The following is a 15,787-nucleotide window of genomic DNA, read 5'->3' as shown; positions in this document are numbered from 1 at the left end:
ATATGACATAGCCTTGGTAGTGTCGTGTAAACTACATGACAGAACCTTGGCACTGTCGTGTAAGTCACACGACACAGCCTTGGCCTCGTCTTATAATCTACATGACAATAATGCCTTGGTCGCGTCATTTATTCTGCACGACAATGCATGGGCCAAGCATTTAAGCTACCGCGGCGAGCGTCCCTTTAACAGATTTCTACAAGAACTTATCGACATTTTCATGAACAACCAATTTATCGACATTTTTATGTAACATAAACAAATAAATTACCTCTTCCGTTGCATTTGTTTGTGATTGTTCATTGTCAAAATCACCGTCGTCGTCATTATCGCCACCATCGTCGTCATTATCATCAACAACATCGTCATCATAGTCACCATTGTCAGCGTTGTCATCATCGTCGTTATTATAACGTACAAACCCGCTATCTGTAGAATCAAAACAAGATTCTTCGTAGAAACGATAATGTTGATTAGCATTAAAAGAATTGTTGAATTGCGGTCCATATGCGTAATAATCATTGTTAAACTGTCAACCTTGACCATTATCGGGAGTAAATAAATAATTCAAAAATACATTCCCGGGATCATCGCCGGAATTCATTATTAGTAATGAGGTAATAATATAACAGTTATTTTTTTTAAGAGAGATAAGATAGTAGGAGTAAATGAAGATGTTAGTAGAAAGTAAGAAAAAGTTAGGGTAAAGTACATTATTAAATTATTTATTATAAAAACCGTCTTCAAAATTCATTTGCGTTAAAACGATATTTAATTTTTAGTAAAATTAATTTGAAAGTCTAAGGGCAAAATAGGGATAAATTAAAAAATAGGGGGCGTAACAAGTAAAACAGGAGCGTCATATAGCAAATCTCATTTTTTATCTTCTTGTCTGTCATTTCTCAACTCCATGCTCTTTGTTTACCACGCACCAACTTCTAATGTATACTAGGCCAACTCAATATTTATTCAATTTCTATTGTTTCCGTCTCCGTTAAAATAGTAGTGCGGCCTCAAATATTATTGGTTTTATGCCAGTAATATCACATTTGAAATAGTTGGCTTAAGGATGGTTTTATGCCATTTTGAGTAATTTATGGGGAAATAAACGTAAAGAGCCATGAATTATAACATTGTCAATTTTCATTTAGTCATTTAGTTTTAGCCTCATCATCGGGTACCCGTAAGGCTAGTAGACAACTTTGAGGTGTCTACACCTTGTCCAAGCCTCAGTCAAAATGGGGGCTCTGTAGACACCTAGTTTCTGCACCTCCCGCCAACCACCCAATGATGATTTGGCCGCATGTCTGATTATGCGGAGCGATTTATGACATTTCGTAGATTCATCAACACGTGATAGCACAAATAGTTGAGTAAACCTCATTCGCACTCTGGCGATACCGAACCTCCATTCGAACACCGACAGTGTGACATCCCTCGATGAGGCATCAAATTTAAAATGGAAAATACGGGATTTTTAAAACGTTAAAAGTTTAAAGTGTGAAATCCACCATAAGTGATCAAACGAAAATGAAAAGTAAGATAATTAAGTTTTACAATTAAAAACAAAGTGCGTTGGGGAAAAGATATCCCACGAATAAGCACAAGTCTAAAGATAGATGAGTCTAAGAAAACGATAACTAAAGGCCAAGGGTCAACGTTCTCGCTAGCTCACACGTCTTCCTCATATAACCTGCATCACGAACCTGTCATTCATGTAAACATGAACGCCACAGTCAGTGGGGAGTAACTCAGGGTCCTCCCAGCCACAATATGTCAAAATACAAGAAAGTAGGAACTTAATTAAACATATTGATCTTGCATCATACTTGAATAATAATGAATAAGGGAATATAAACGATAATCATAATGAGATAGGCATAGTACATTATATTAAACATGCACTCGAGGGAGTAGAATAACTAAGTCAACCAATTTCATATTAACTCGACTCAACTAGTCATGTGAGATAATTAAATAATATGGGAGACACGGATACTGTCGTTTAGATAAAAGCACGTATTTCAAGGAAACATAACATGGGTATGAGATTAGGCATGGAATCATATGAAGAAGATAAACAACGGATCAATTAAATTGAAAATTCATGGATGGAAACCAATAGCCATTACTTTGAAAACCTCTTAACAACCATAGCACGGGACGTGGCTACTAATGTCACATTCATACTTATGGCTTGCATCTCACCATAAGAACGGATGGGAACATCGATCCCGGTGATCATATCGCAACTAGGGGCTTGCATCTCACCATTAGTATCCGATAGGACCAAGACTCTCACAAATAATCATATAAGACATGAACTCTCGTATATAAGGACACGCTAATGACCATAATCAAGCAAAACCTTTACGTAGTATGGACTCAAACAAGACAAACACCTAGGCTCCAACCTCTTGGTAGGACGACGATAATAATACGGTGCTAGTCTAAACCTGGATCCAGACTCTCGGGATGGGCGTCACCTGATTCGACATGCGGTGACCTATCCGCATCCAAGACTCGATACATGGCACACAGTCCGCTACCAAAGGTCGAGTAACCCCAAATTGGAAACATGGCACACAGTCCGTAACCAAAGGCCCGAAGAGGCGGTAGGATAAGGGATGTCAAGTAGTCACACAATGTAAAACGTCACACTTGGGTCACAAACAAGAGTAACAATAGTTTGCATGGTCATAACGTAAATAAGTCTTAAAGTAACCAATTATCAATAAGGAAGAAGATACATGCGTAAGTCAATGATTATTAGAAGTCACAAGTGAAAAGGAACATACAGGGGACTCCCAGCCGGGAAGGGTACCGGCGGCCGGACCACCGGTTGGGGCAACATACCAATACTTAGAAATCCCAAAAACTTACAGCGCTCTCCCATGCCGGTGGGGCACCAGCTGTCGGGCCACCGGCTGGGAATACACACCCATATCCAAAATTCACAAAAACTTACAGAGAACTCACAGCCGGGTGGAGTACCGGCTGGGAACACAGCCCAATGTCAAAAATCCACAAAAGTTTACAGAGAACTCCCAGCCGGGTAGTGCACCGGCTGCCGGCCCAACGGCTTGGAACACAGGCTTAAATGAAACTTCGCCAAAAAACCTTACAGGGAACTCCCAGCCGGGAGGGGTACCGGCGGCCGGTCCACCGGCTGGGACAACACAGCACACGAATGATTCAAATACAACTCCCAAACACTTTGAAACCAATCAAAATCGTTCCACAACAAATGTTTACATGTCCTAGCATGATTCTAACTCAGAAAAACATCATATTTGAGACGGAAATTCAACCATTACAGATTTAAGACAATAAAGCTTGAAACTTTTAAACCAAACATGTGAGAAATTCATGTGAGAACACAATCTAACCAAAATTTAAGTAAAACACAACCAAAATTCAGATTTCAACATTTGAAAGATTAAATTAGCAAACAAAGCACACAAATTTGACATTTTGTCGAGTAACCCATCACCGTTACCTTATTAAGCCCTTAATCTCTAATAGAATCGTCTTATTTGCAATAATCCACTTCCGGGTCAACTAAACTTTCTCCTAAACATAAGAAAACACAAATTAAGACTAAGAATCAAAACTAGGAATAGGGTACCGTGTATAAAATGAGTCGACAGCCCTATATATGGAGGAAAATCGGTTCCTTTCTTGCCTAAAAAGATGGAGGGCGATGAGAGGAAGAGATAGACGCGAAAATCACTTGATTTGGATAAGAATTGAGCAAGTTATGGTGTTTTGAAGATTTGTAAGAGAAAGGTGTAAAAATGGTGTTTGTTGAGTATGGTGTGCTGAAAAATTGAGGAGGAAGGTGTAGTTAGGGTTTCCTTCATGATCCTTATGAGGAGGAAAGAGTAGTAGGTGAGCCCATTAGTCATACTAGGCCCAAATTATAATATTGAGTCGATATACACTAGAATTTACGTCTCAAGTCCACTACAACTCAAGACGGAAAATATTATTATTATTATTATTATTATTATTATTATTATTATTATTATTATTATTATTATTTTTTTTTTTTTTTTTTTTTTTTATATATATATAAAATGCGCGCAGCTTTCATTATAATAAAAATAAAAGGTTTACATGAAATTGGTGGGGAGCCGAGAGACAATCTGGGCTCCCACACCCTTAGCAATAGTAAAGCTAATACGAGTAAAAATGTAAGCGGCTACCCGAGCCCCAAAGATCCGAGATACCGAGAATTTCGGATCCGCTTGAGCAAGGCAACAAAGATCCGAACTCAACTCCCAAGTGAAGAGAAAGAGAAAGGTAGGAAACCATAACCAGCTACCGCGCACAAATCCCCATACTTAGCACACTTCATTTGAGCAAAGATCGGCGACAACCCGGCCCGGCACAAAATCGCCAACCCGGTGCCCGAGTCAAAGGTGAAGAACCTGTCGGTCGACGCACACATCACGCCCCCTGTCCCAAGAATAAAGCAATAAATCCGCAGGACGAAGAGAGCCCCCATGCCCATCAACCAAACCGATATCAACCTCCTTCCCCAAAGAATACGGATCTATAGCAGATGTCGAAAAGAGTGTCCCGGACAAGGTTATGCCGATGTTTAACGCCCACAAGTGCAGTCAAGAAAGAAACAGCGTGGTCACCAAAAACATCCCAAAGCCAAAAACCCGAGAGCAAGCAGACGGGGCCTAGATACCGTGAATAACGGAACACCCAGGACGATACCCCAGGACACTACGGTAAGTCCTCCCATTCATAGTCTGCCCCAACCCCGAGATAGGAACCGCACGTAACCAATCAGAGGAGTGGGAACCGCCGAGATCGCCATAGAGCGATCCGGCGAGGTGTCAAAGAGAAAACAGACTACGAGGCAGAGCAACCGTCGTGAAATAAATATCGCCAATTTCTTCATAAGTTTGGGGCAGCAATTTCACTAGGGTGACCTAAAATATCGAACACGTAGTCGCAGAAAACACTGCGCGGCATCATCAAAAGCGGGGCCGGCGGCTACAACACGAGAAGGGCCGAGGAGCTTAGCCTCGCAAACCCCAGATCTGCAAGCGGGACGCAATAAAAGCATAAAATAAAACATCTCCAGCCGCATAGACACCAAGTCCACCAAGATGAAAAGGGAATGTAGCAAGGCGCCACTACCAATCCCCAAAACCCGGCCGACGACGCGGTGACAATACGTTCCAAGCTAGAACGCAGAGCGGCATCAAAAGGAAGATGGACAGACCCAAAAACACTAGGGGAGCAAGTACGAAGGGAGAAGTAGAGCTTAGATATACCAGTACAAGCTCGAAGAAGAAGCAACTCACACTGCGGGTCCTCAATCCTCGCAACCAAGTCCATCAGCTCAATGGTCTTAGTTACTCTCGTCGCCACAATCTCACTGCTAAAACCAGGACAAGTACTGACCGGTCCTCCCAAAACTGTAACACCACGCAACGGCCGAGAAATAGAAGTGAGGAAAACCCCCGGAAGCCGGCTCCGTGGATCCTCAACAGGCCAAAAGACCTCCGTCTTGGAGACATTTAGGTGTAAACCAAAACGAGGGCCATCCAACCTAATCATGTCCAACACCTTCCCCACCTCCAAAGTATCTCCCACAATGGTGCCATCATCTAAGTACCAGCCCGCAAAGTGAGGTCAAAAGTGTCCGGATCTTCTTTGAACACCCCGACAAGACCACAAGGCAGTGCTCCCCATAAAAAAGGCGGGCGGGTGGAATAACAAAACTCCACCCAACGGGAGAGAGCGGGCACCGACGGCGGACCTCTGAAGCATGGTCGAACGGTCAACAAGGTTGAACGCATTGCGGAAATCAACCAAAGCAACATAGAAAGCCCCACTGTTCCCGAGCCTCAATGAGCGGTTCAAGGCATGCAAGATAGCCTCTCCTCCACCGGACACACCCACCCCGAACTGAAGCCCATCAAAATAAGAAGATAAGGACGGGCCAACCATATATAGAAGCACCAACCTTAGAGACAAGCCGTCTCCAGACCGTCCGACAAAGAATAGGACGAACTCCACCACCCGGTTTAACGAGTGGTGTGAGAGGGCGCGGCAATGTACTCACCCAGGGGAAGAGGGCACCGACCCTCAAGAAAAAGATTAACCACCCTAGTAATAGAAGTGATCAAATCATCGGAGATAGCCACAGCAGCGCCACTCAAACAGTCCATAAGGTGCTGGGCACGAAAACCATCCCTCCCACAAGAAGTACCACGAGGGAAGCTCCGAATCATATCCAAGACCACCGCAGAAGAGGCAACCAGAGGATGATGATCCCCAGACAGAGGAGGCAATGAAGGAGGCGGGGCGACAGGATGCTTCTCACGCAGGGCCACGAGAGTGGCATCGGAGTAGGGGGCGACCCCAGAGGAAGAGAGCACTCGTACAGCAGCAGTATAATGACCATCTGAAATCTTCCGCCGGCATTGGCGGAGGTTAAGGTCACTCAAATCGAGATCCTCATCCACAGAAAAAGAAGAAGGACCCTCATCAAAGCACTCCTGTAACAACTGCAACCCCCCCCCCCCCCCCAGGCGTCCCCCAAGCAAGAATAGCCCTGGCAATACTCTCCTCCTGATGCTGACGCCGAATAGCAGTCCGACACTCATGATTACTCCGAGGAGCGAAAGTCCTGAGCAAACAAAGAGGTAAAGCAAGCAAACGAACCCAGCGGGAGAGATCACTAGGGGCATCAAACACCGCATCCAAGGCCCCTTTCAAAGCCCGAGCAAACCCAAGACGACACTTAGGAGGAATAGATTTCACAGTGCGAAGGCCCAAAGACAGCAAACGATCCAACGAAGATATAGACCACTGAACGAGCTCCACACTATCATCAGAAGAAACCGAAGTAGAAGGAGCCAAAGGTCTCGGAATACCATGAATATGGAAGGTGTAAATGCCATCAACACACACCGGATGCTCCACAATATCACCCCGATTATGCCGACATCTAGCACCAAGAGTATGGGTCATAAAACACACCCCACACAACCAGAACCCCATCCGTCTCAAAGAACTCTCGGCATTGGAATAAACAGTCATACTATCAGAAAGAGTCTGCCGCGTAAGGTCCAACGCCCCGTCATGACAATGTCGGTCCTGCAAATGTTTCTTCCAAGCTGCCTTAGTAAGGCCCTTACCAAAACCATCCCGACACGCATGAAGACCCGAAAAGGGACAATGATACCGCACAAGCTCAGGCATAAAAGAAATGCCTTCCTCCTCACGCGCAAGGACCCAAGCAACACCAACTAAAGACTAAAGAAAAAAACAAATACTCAAAAAGCAGCAGCCAACATGACATGAACAGGTCAACGTACCAATAGTCAACGCAGCACAAACCATGCACCACGCAACACCGCAAAACACTACAACGCACCAAAAACGCACACCGCACCCCAGCAACCACGAACCCAACAGCGGCCACCACAGAAGAACCCTAACCCCCACGGCCCAAACAGACCGATGAAAAGCAGCGGGCAGGAGGACCACCACCGGAGAAGGCAGCCGAGGAGACACAAAGACGAAAAAGAAAACAGAAAAGCCGTAAAAAAAACAAAAAGAAGCCTTGACACAACGAACCTGACCGGAGACAACAGCCAGCGAAGGTCAATGGCAGCGACAGCCTAGATTTCGCCGAGCAAGAAAACCGGCAAGAAACAAAACCGAAAACAAAAGGATCGCGAAAACGAAAACCCCACAAAAGACAACACCCGTCGCAGATCCCTAACAGCAACCACGACCCTACACCGGCGCTGCGCGGTCTGAAGGACGACCCGGGGTGGTTGTTGATGGCGAACAGTGGCAACCCGTAGGGTAAAGCCCAACTTGAAAACCCACACGCAAAACCGTAACGAGTCAACCCAACACCGGGAACCTGACAGCCGTGTTGATGGCCGGCGTGAAACCGTGCGGTCTGAAGGATGACCCGGGGTGGTTGTCGATGGCGAACAGTGGCAGAAGAACCCGTAGGGTAAAGCCCAACCAGAAAACCCACACGCAAACCCGTAACGAGACCACCTGAAACCCAACACCGGGAATTATTATTATTATTATTATTATTATTATTATTATTATTATTATTATTATTATTATTATTATTATTATTATTATTATTATTATTATTATTATTATTATTATTATTATTATTATTATTATTATTATTATTATTATTATTATTATTATTATTATTATTATTATTATTATCCGACCAAAATATTTATTTTTTGTATAAGCTAAGCTTTAAAAATATAACATTTATAAAAATCATGTTTAAAAATGAAATTAATGAAATTAATGAGATTAAATAATTTAATATATAAATAAGACAGTAGAATGGTTAATTAAATTATAAATGTCAAAATGAAAAATTCGCGGGTGTTACAGACAGGCGCCACACCCTTCTACCTAGCATACGGTATGGAGGCGGTTCAACCGGTAGAGTTAGAGGTCCCTTCTCTACGCATCCTACTGGAGAGTCAAGTCCCTGAGGCGGAATGGACCCGTCAAAGGTACGAGCAACTCACTCTTCTAGACGAACGGTGACTCAACGCCTTGCACAATGTCCAGCTATACCAACGACGTATACAACGGGCATTCAACAAGAAGGTTAAACCCAGGAACATCCAGGTGGGCGACTTGGTCCTCAAGTCAGTTCGAGCACCATTACCCGTCAATCCGAGAAAAAAATTCAAACAATAATACAACATAATAATAGAACGAGTAATGGAGGTCTTCACTCTTCCATTCTACCCTTGCCTTTTCCCTCGGGGTACATCTTCCCCTTGTTCTTCTTGTTGGCCTGCCTAGCATGGACTTCCTCCTCGGAACGAATCCTCAACGGATCTAAGACGGCGACGGCCTCCGGTCTAGCACAAGACCCCGTGTTCGACCCAAAAAGAGCCAATGCACGACCCACCATATTTTTGGGGCCGGAACTTCTCCTCTTTGGTGGTCTCACATCGGGGGTAGCTCCATCAACATACTTTTCAAACAAGGCACGGTTGGCCTTGCCAACCTCTCGGTACTTCAAGTCGACAACCTCGTCCTTACGAAATTTGGATCTCTCTTCCAAGGACGGAGCACGGGACTTGACATAAGCGGGGGTCACCCATGTCGTAGCAACGGGGTTTGGTACCTCCCAAAGCGGCCGAGTGGCCCACCATCTTTCGAAGACCTCCACAAGCTCGGAGTTCCGGAAAACATTCTCTTGGACAAGAGTATCTTGAGCGGGCACCTTTTGTTGACGCCCCAATTGCCTCATGAGCCTTTCGGGATAAATGAAGGAAGCAACCTTCAAACCCACCACCATCAAAGAACGAGGACTAGCACCCGAAGCGGGCAACCCCGTGAAAGACCTCAAGTGCCACCACGGCACCACCCAACGGATGTGAGGACCACCTTCCTCCGCCAATCTTGCGGCCCAATAAGCCTCGGTAGAAGCAAAACTATCCGGGTACAACTTCTTCCTCATGGTAAGGTGACGGAAGGAATAAGAAGAAGAATCAAACGGAGGCTCCACATACCTTAGTCTCTCCAATAGCCACACTTGAAGGATCCTTGGGGACCCAAATGAGGGAACTTCTCCATAAGAGCCTTCCTTGTCCAGAGCTTGGATGGTCTCGCCAAGCACCAACCATGATGGATCTCTACCATGCTCCATTTGCTCAACCACATGAATAAGGGTCATGCTACCATAGCATTTTGGCCCCTTCTTCTTCAAGACATCAACAAAAAGGTACACATGGACAAGGCAAAAGGCAAGAGCCCTTCTCCTATCCACTTCCGAGGCATTGACATCTAATCGGTTTGAAAAGATGTTGATAAGGGCCAACATATCCACACCATGTGGAGCAAGAAGAAAGTTGACTTGACTTGTCGACAACCCCAACATGGAACAAAATTTCTCCTTGTAGCACAACCGAGTCGGAGGAAGCATCGGAACGCAACCCGGCCACCCACCAATGGCTCCAACTTCTTCGACAAGAGGACAAATCTCGCCTTTCGGGAAAACGAAAACATGGTGTTTCGAATCCCAAAACCGAGAACATGCTTCAAGAAATGAAGGTTGCACCTTGACTTGACGGAGCACCAACAATTGACCAACTCCCATGCAAATGAGTTGATACTTTTCGGGAGGCGACAAATACCAGCACCATTGTCGCAATGTATTCTCGAAAGCATCCATGAAATATTTTTGTGGAAGAAGAAGAAGAAGTTTTGAAGAGATGTTTTGTGTTTCGGATGATGAAACAATAAAGCGCAAACATCACTATTTATACAAAAATGACCAGCGCTTTATTCAGAAAAAGGGGAGAGCCGACTTCTATCGCCAGGCTACTCGCACCTCTTTGGACCTTCCCCAGGATTCCCGCTGGTGACTTGTCTCTTTTAACTTGTGTTTTCTCCTGACACCTCAAACCTCCCGCCAGGACGCTCGCGCCTCTTCGGGATGATCCAGGACATTTTTGTGTTTCCTCGCACTCATATTTCCTTGTTTTCACGTTTTACGAAATCCGACACGGTTTTCATGACCCAGCTTTAAACATACGGATTTTTCTTTCTTTTTTTAAGGGGGGAAGGGCTAGTCGCCCTGATCCGCGACGGATCGTTTCCATGTCAGTCGAAATTCCGAAATTTTTTTCGCTTTTTCGCAATTTTCCATCAAAATAAAAATCGAAAATCGATAACACGACGTCAATTTTCTCAAATTTCAAGCACTCACAAATTCGAGTCTTGACCTCAAAAATCAAATATACTCGTAAAAAATTGTCTTCTAAAATTCATCCGTGACGGTTTGAGTTTGAAATTTTTCGAGTCACAAATTAATTTCAATAATTTTCGATGCAACTTAATTCAAGACACGAGTTAATTGCTCAATTTTCAAATTAATTCCTTTTATCCAAACGTGACGACTTGTCCCGGAATGTTTCAAAATTCATTTCAATTTTTCAAACTTTAATTTAAACTTCGAGCCATCTTGGTTAATTTTTGTTCAAATGCTTTTACGTGTTTGCATTTATGTATATGTGCCATCTTTTGCCTGTTTTCTACACTAACGATGCAAGAACTGGTGCAAAGCATAAGGAGAACTGACAGCCGACAGCGCTCCTCCGAAACACAACACAAAAAAGGCAAAAGTCACAAAATAAACCACAATCCAAAAATACATATATACAAACCGCCTCACGCAAAATACATCGACACCCGTTTGATACGGACAACTGACTGGGGGCTATCCGCCACCCACCGAACTAAGCACTCCCTACCCTTCCAATTAGAAAAGAAAGGGAGCAACATAAGGAACAGAGGAGCAACATCGGAAGCAGAGGTGGTTACCATGACGGTAATACCTCGTTCCTGCTCCACGACAAAAATGAAGATAGTGTCTTGCAGACTTCGGATGATAAGGAGGCCAAGAACCATGAGGCGATGCACTACCCTGGTGCTGACCCCCAATCATCAGCCATCCTGTCTATGAGCCACAATGAAAAGGACAAACCGGCCAAATCAGCCGCCTCTCCTCCTCTACGAAAGCATCCTCCACCACCGCCTCGAATCGAGCAGCCTCCTCGGGCACTGCAGCTCCACCGGGATCCTCCTCCTCCTCCATTACCTCAACAACAGACCCCATAGGTCCCAAATGGTACCCTGCGATCAAAAGAATAAACAAAGAACATCAGCCGAAATTTCGGCATTACGACGGCATTAAATAGACAAATCCAAAAGAAAACAACAACAACAACCTGCAAATCAAAACAAGGGCAATCCCGCCCGAAACCGAGCCAAACAAAACGAACAAAACCATTCACAAAAAAAACAAAAACAAAAACGCATAAAAAAAACGACTCGCCCATCTTTTCAAGCAAAAGAAGAGTCAAAACCACCACAAAAAAAAAACAACGGCATTTCAAGACCTATACAAGGTCTCCCAACGAACCAAAAATACATTTCCAAGGCAATAGGAAATTTTTTCTACGGCTCGAAGAGGCAATTCATGCGCCAATTTGAGCACAAGCCGGTCTAAATTCAAAAACGTCCGCAAAAAGGGCAAATGTGATTTTATCACGCCTCAAGGCGACCTAAACTACCAATAAGGTCCATTTCAAGGCAAACTAACTTTATTCAAGCTCAAACAGACGCTTATTTTGTCAAACATAAGACCGTCACAAAAGGCAAAAATTCCAATTTTGCCCACAATATCCAACAAAGGTCCACAATGGCAAAAACGATCTTTCCCGACTACAATGCAACCTAGTGGGACCCATTATCCAAGCAAATAAACTTGGCATTGTGAAATGAGACGGTTTCTCACCTCACTCACGTTTTTCGAGCATAGGGAGCGGGAACGGGGACCAAAATGCAAACTAAAAGCACCCCTATACTCCTAAACAGGCTTTTAACCTAATGCAATCGTCAATTTCACTCGAAATGGGCTCAATCAAAAACGTCCAAATCGATTTTCTAGGGTAAAGGATCGCCCTAATTCAATTAAGTTAAAGATCAACAAAAACAAATGGATTCGAGAGGAAATGCATACCTTGAGACGACATTATTGTTGATGGCACGAATGGAAGCTAGCAAAAATCCAACAATGGTGATTTTCTGCGGGTTTTTATGTCGAAGGTTGAAGATGAATGAGGAATGACGAGCAGCCGAACCTCGTGTCTTTTTACAGAAAAAAGGGAAGCCCCTTTGGTTCGCCAGGTGGCTCGCGCCTCAATCAGGCTTCCCTTACTCTTTCAGCGAATTTTGGGCTTTGGCCTAATTTCCACATAACAAACTTCAAATTTTCATTGAGGATATCAAAAATCGTCACTCTCAGAGACAAAAAACAAAGAGTGAAAATTTAACTTTGCTATTTTCGAAAATATCAAACAAACGGCGATTAAAACCGCCAATTTCAAAAATAATACTTCCTCCCATCCACTCCAAAGGTAACATGGAACCACTTTTCCTCTCACAAAAAGCGGGTCCATGTTACCTTTGGAGTGGATGAGAGGGAGTAGTGAAAATTCAAAATTCACTATTTTCTTCAATTTTCAAACATAATAGTGAAAATTCAAAATTCACTATTTCTTCAAATTTCAAACGAGGACAATTAAAACCGTCATTCCCAAAATAATGGTTGAAAATTAAATTCCACTATTTTCACCACACACGTCAACGGCGGCACATAAACCGTCACTTCAATAATAGTGAAGATTCCAAATTCACTATTTCATCAAATGTCAACGGCGGCACATAAACCGTCACTTCAATAATAGTGAAGATTCCAAATTCACTATTTCATCAAATGTCAACGGCGGCACATAAACCGTCACTTCAATCAATAGTGAAGATTCCAAATTCACTATTTCCATCAAATGTCAACGGCGGCACATATACCGCCACCTCAATCAATAGTGAAGGTTCCAAATTCACTATTTTCATCACATGTCAACGGCGGCACATAAACCGTCACTCCAAACGTAATAACAAAATTTAAAAGTTACTATTCAAACAAACAGCGATCAAAACCGCCACTACAAATTCAAGCAACCGAGTAGTGAAAATTCAAATTCGCTAACCTTCAAATGTCAACAGAGGGCTTCGTCGCGGAACCCGCTTATTTCAACAACATTGATAGTGAAATTCAAATTTCACTATTTTCACGACGGCATCACGAGTTCGCTACTTTCAAAACAATCCCATTTGACGCGGCTATTCTCACGGTCCATTAACCGACCGCCATGGCTGGCGAGCCTTACTACGCACCATGGCTGGCGAGCCTTACTACGCACCATGGCTGGCGAGCCTTACCACGCACCATGGTTGGCGAGCCTTACTACGCGCCATGGCTGGCGAGCCTTACTACACGCCATGGCTGGCGAGCCTTACTACGCACCATGGCTGGCGAGCCTTACTACGCACCATGGCTGGCGAGCCTTACTACGCGTAATGGCTGGCGAGCCTTACTACGGGCCATGGCTGGCGAGCCTTACTACGGGCCATGGCTGGTGAGCCTTACTACACACCATGGCTGGCGAGCCTTTGTGCGCACACACCCAAGGACATATCCCAAAGATGCCTCGGGTACAACTCCTTACCAGAGCTGGCGAGCCTTTATCCGCAAACACGCAAGGACATATCCGAAGATGCCTCAGGTATGACTCCTTCTTATGGCTGGCAAGCCTTCATACGTAGTCTAACGGACTTTAAATGACCAGCACGGATAGTCGACAGACTCTAAACTGTTTCCGATGACAGGTCCTTGGCTTGTACCCTCGAGTCGCCTTGGCGTCGCCCTTCCCGACGGCAGGTCCTAGGCCCGAATCTTTTCGAGCCGCCTCGACGTCGCTTGGGTCTCCAGGTTGTAATCTTCGATTGACCTCGGGGCTCTACTTTGACTTTCGCCCTGTCCAAGCCTCGGTCAAAGTGGGGGCTCTGTAGATACCAAGTATCTGCTGAGACTCCAACAAACACCCGATGATTATCTGACTATAACATGTTTTGGAATCGCGGCAATTGATCGACAGTTTGTGTACAACTTTACGTCGGAAAACTTAAAACGATTTCGAAAATAAAACATTTCAAAACATTTCAAAAATACCTGGAGTGTTTAATGCACGACGACGGCGTCGCAATGACACTAACTAGAGTCAAAAATGACACCGGACCAAAAACCGACTCAAAAATTCAAATCCCGACTCCAAAAACGAGTCAAACTGAGTCAACCACCAAAAACAAAATATTTCAAACCTTCTACCTTAAGTTTTCCCGGATTTATGTTTGGTCAAGTACCAAACATATGACTACAAAACCTAGGATAGAACAAATCATGGTTGAATTTGTGTGAAAGCGAAAACTCACCTCGAAGACCCGCGACGTGGCTCGCGCCTCTTTGAGCAGCCTAGGTGGCCACGTCGCTCAAAACTCACACAACCACTAATTTCTCTATAAATACCCCTCATATGCCCCCCGTTTGAGAGTTACGCGAATGCCCGCCCCCTCTTTTCTCCCTTAAAATTCTCGACTCGACTTCTTAAGTCACAATCCGACGCGTATTTACGACCTACCGATCGTAAATACAAGCCTTACACACTCTTTGGTACCGTAACCGTGCATTAAATCACTTGACGACCACTTCAACCACTACACCGTCACTAATCTTGAAACACTCTTTTTTACTTACCAAAACGGTATTAAACCGAGTTTTTTTCGATCAAACGAGTTGTTACACTTACGTCGGTCACTCGCCATAACCAAACATGTAAGTATAAGGGTGTAGAAATCCTTTTTTTATCATGTTTTCATTTGTTTCATGACTATAACATGCTAAAACGTGCATAACATGAATCAAAACATGGGATAAACGAGCCAAAACTGATTTTTGGCTTGAGGCAGAAGCCCCTTGGTTCGCCGGCTTGCCCGCGCCTAAATGGGGTGTTCAGGTCAGAGATCAACCGTGTTTGTTCTCGTCTTTCCCCTTTAATTCATTTTCATATTTGTAATCGGTTTTTACCATTTCAAATATTTTCAAACCCTTTTTATTTTATTTCATTTGTTTTAACCATAAAACATTGTTCACCCTTGGTTCCATATACCATGACAGTTAAATCCGTGTTTCGGTGACAATATTTGGTTAATAACATTTAAAAGGTATTTTAAAGCCTTTTATTTCATTTTGGGAGGTATTTTAAAGCCTCTCATCATTTCTTTACATTTTTGAAACAAATATATTAGTCACCAACACAAAGTCATCCTTGGTTCTACATAC

This window comes from Silene latifolia, chromosome 1, assembly GCF_048544455.1.
Source record: "Silene latifolia isolate original U9 population chromosome 1, ASM4854445v1, whole genome shotgun sequence".
Lineage (NCBI taxonomy): Eukaryota > Viridiplantae > Streptophyta > Magnoliopsida > Caryophyllales > Caryophyllaceae > Silene > Silene latifolia.
This window is presented reverse-complemented; position numbering follows the sequence as displayed.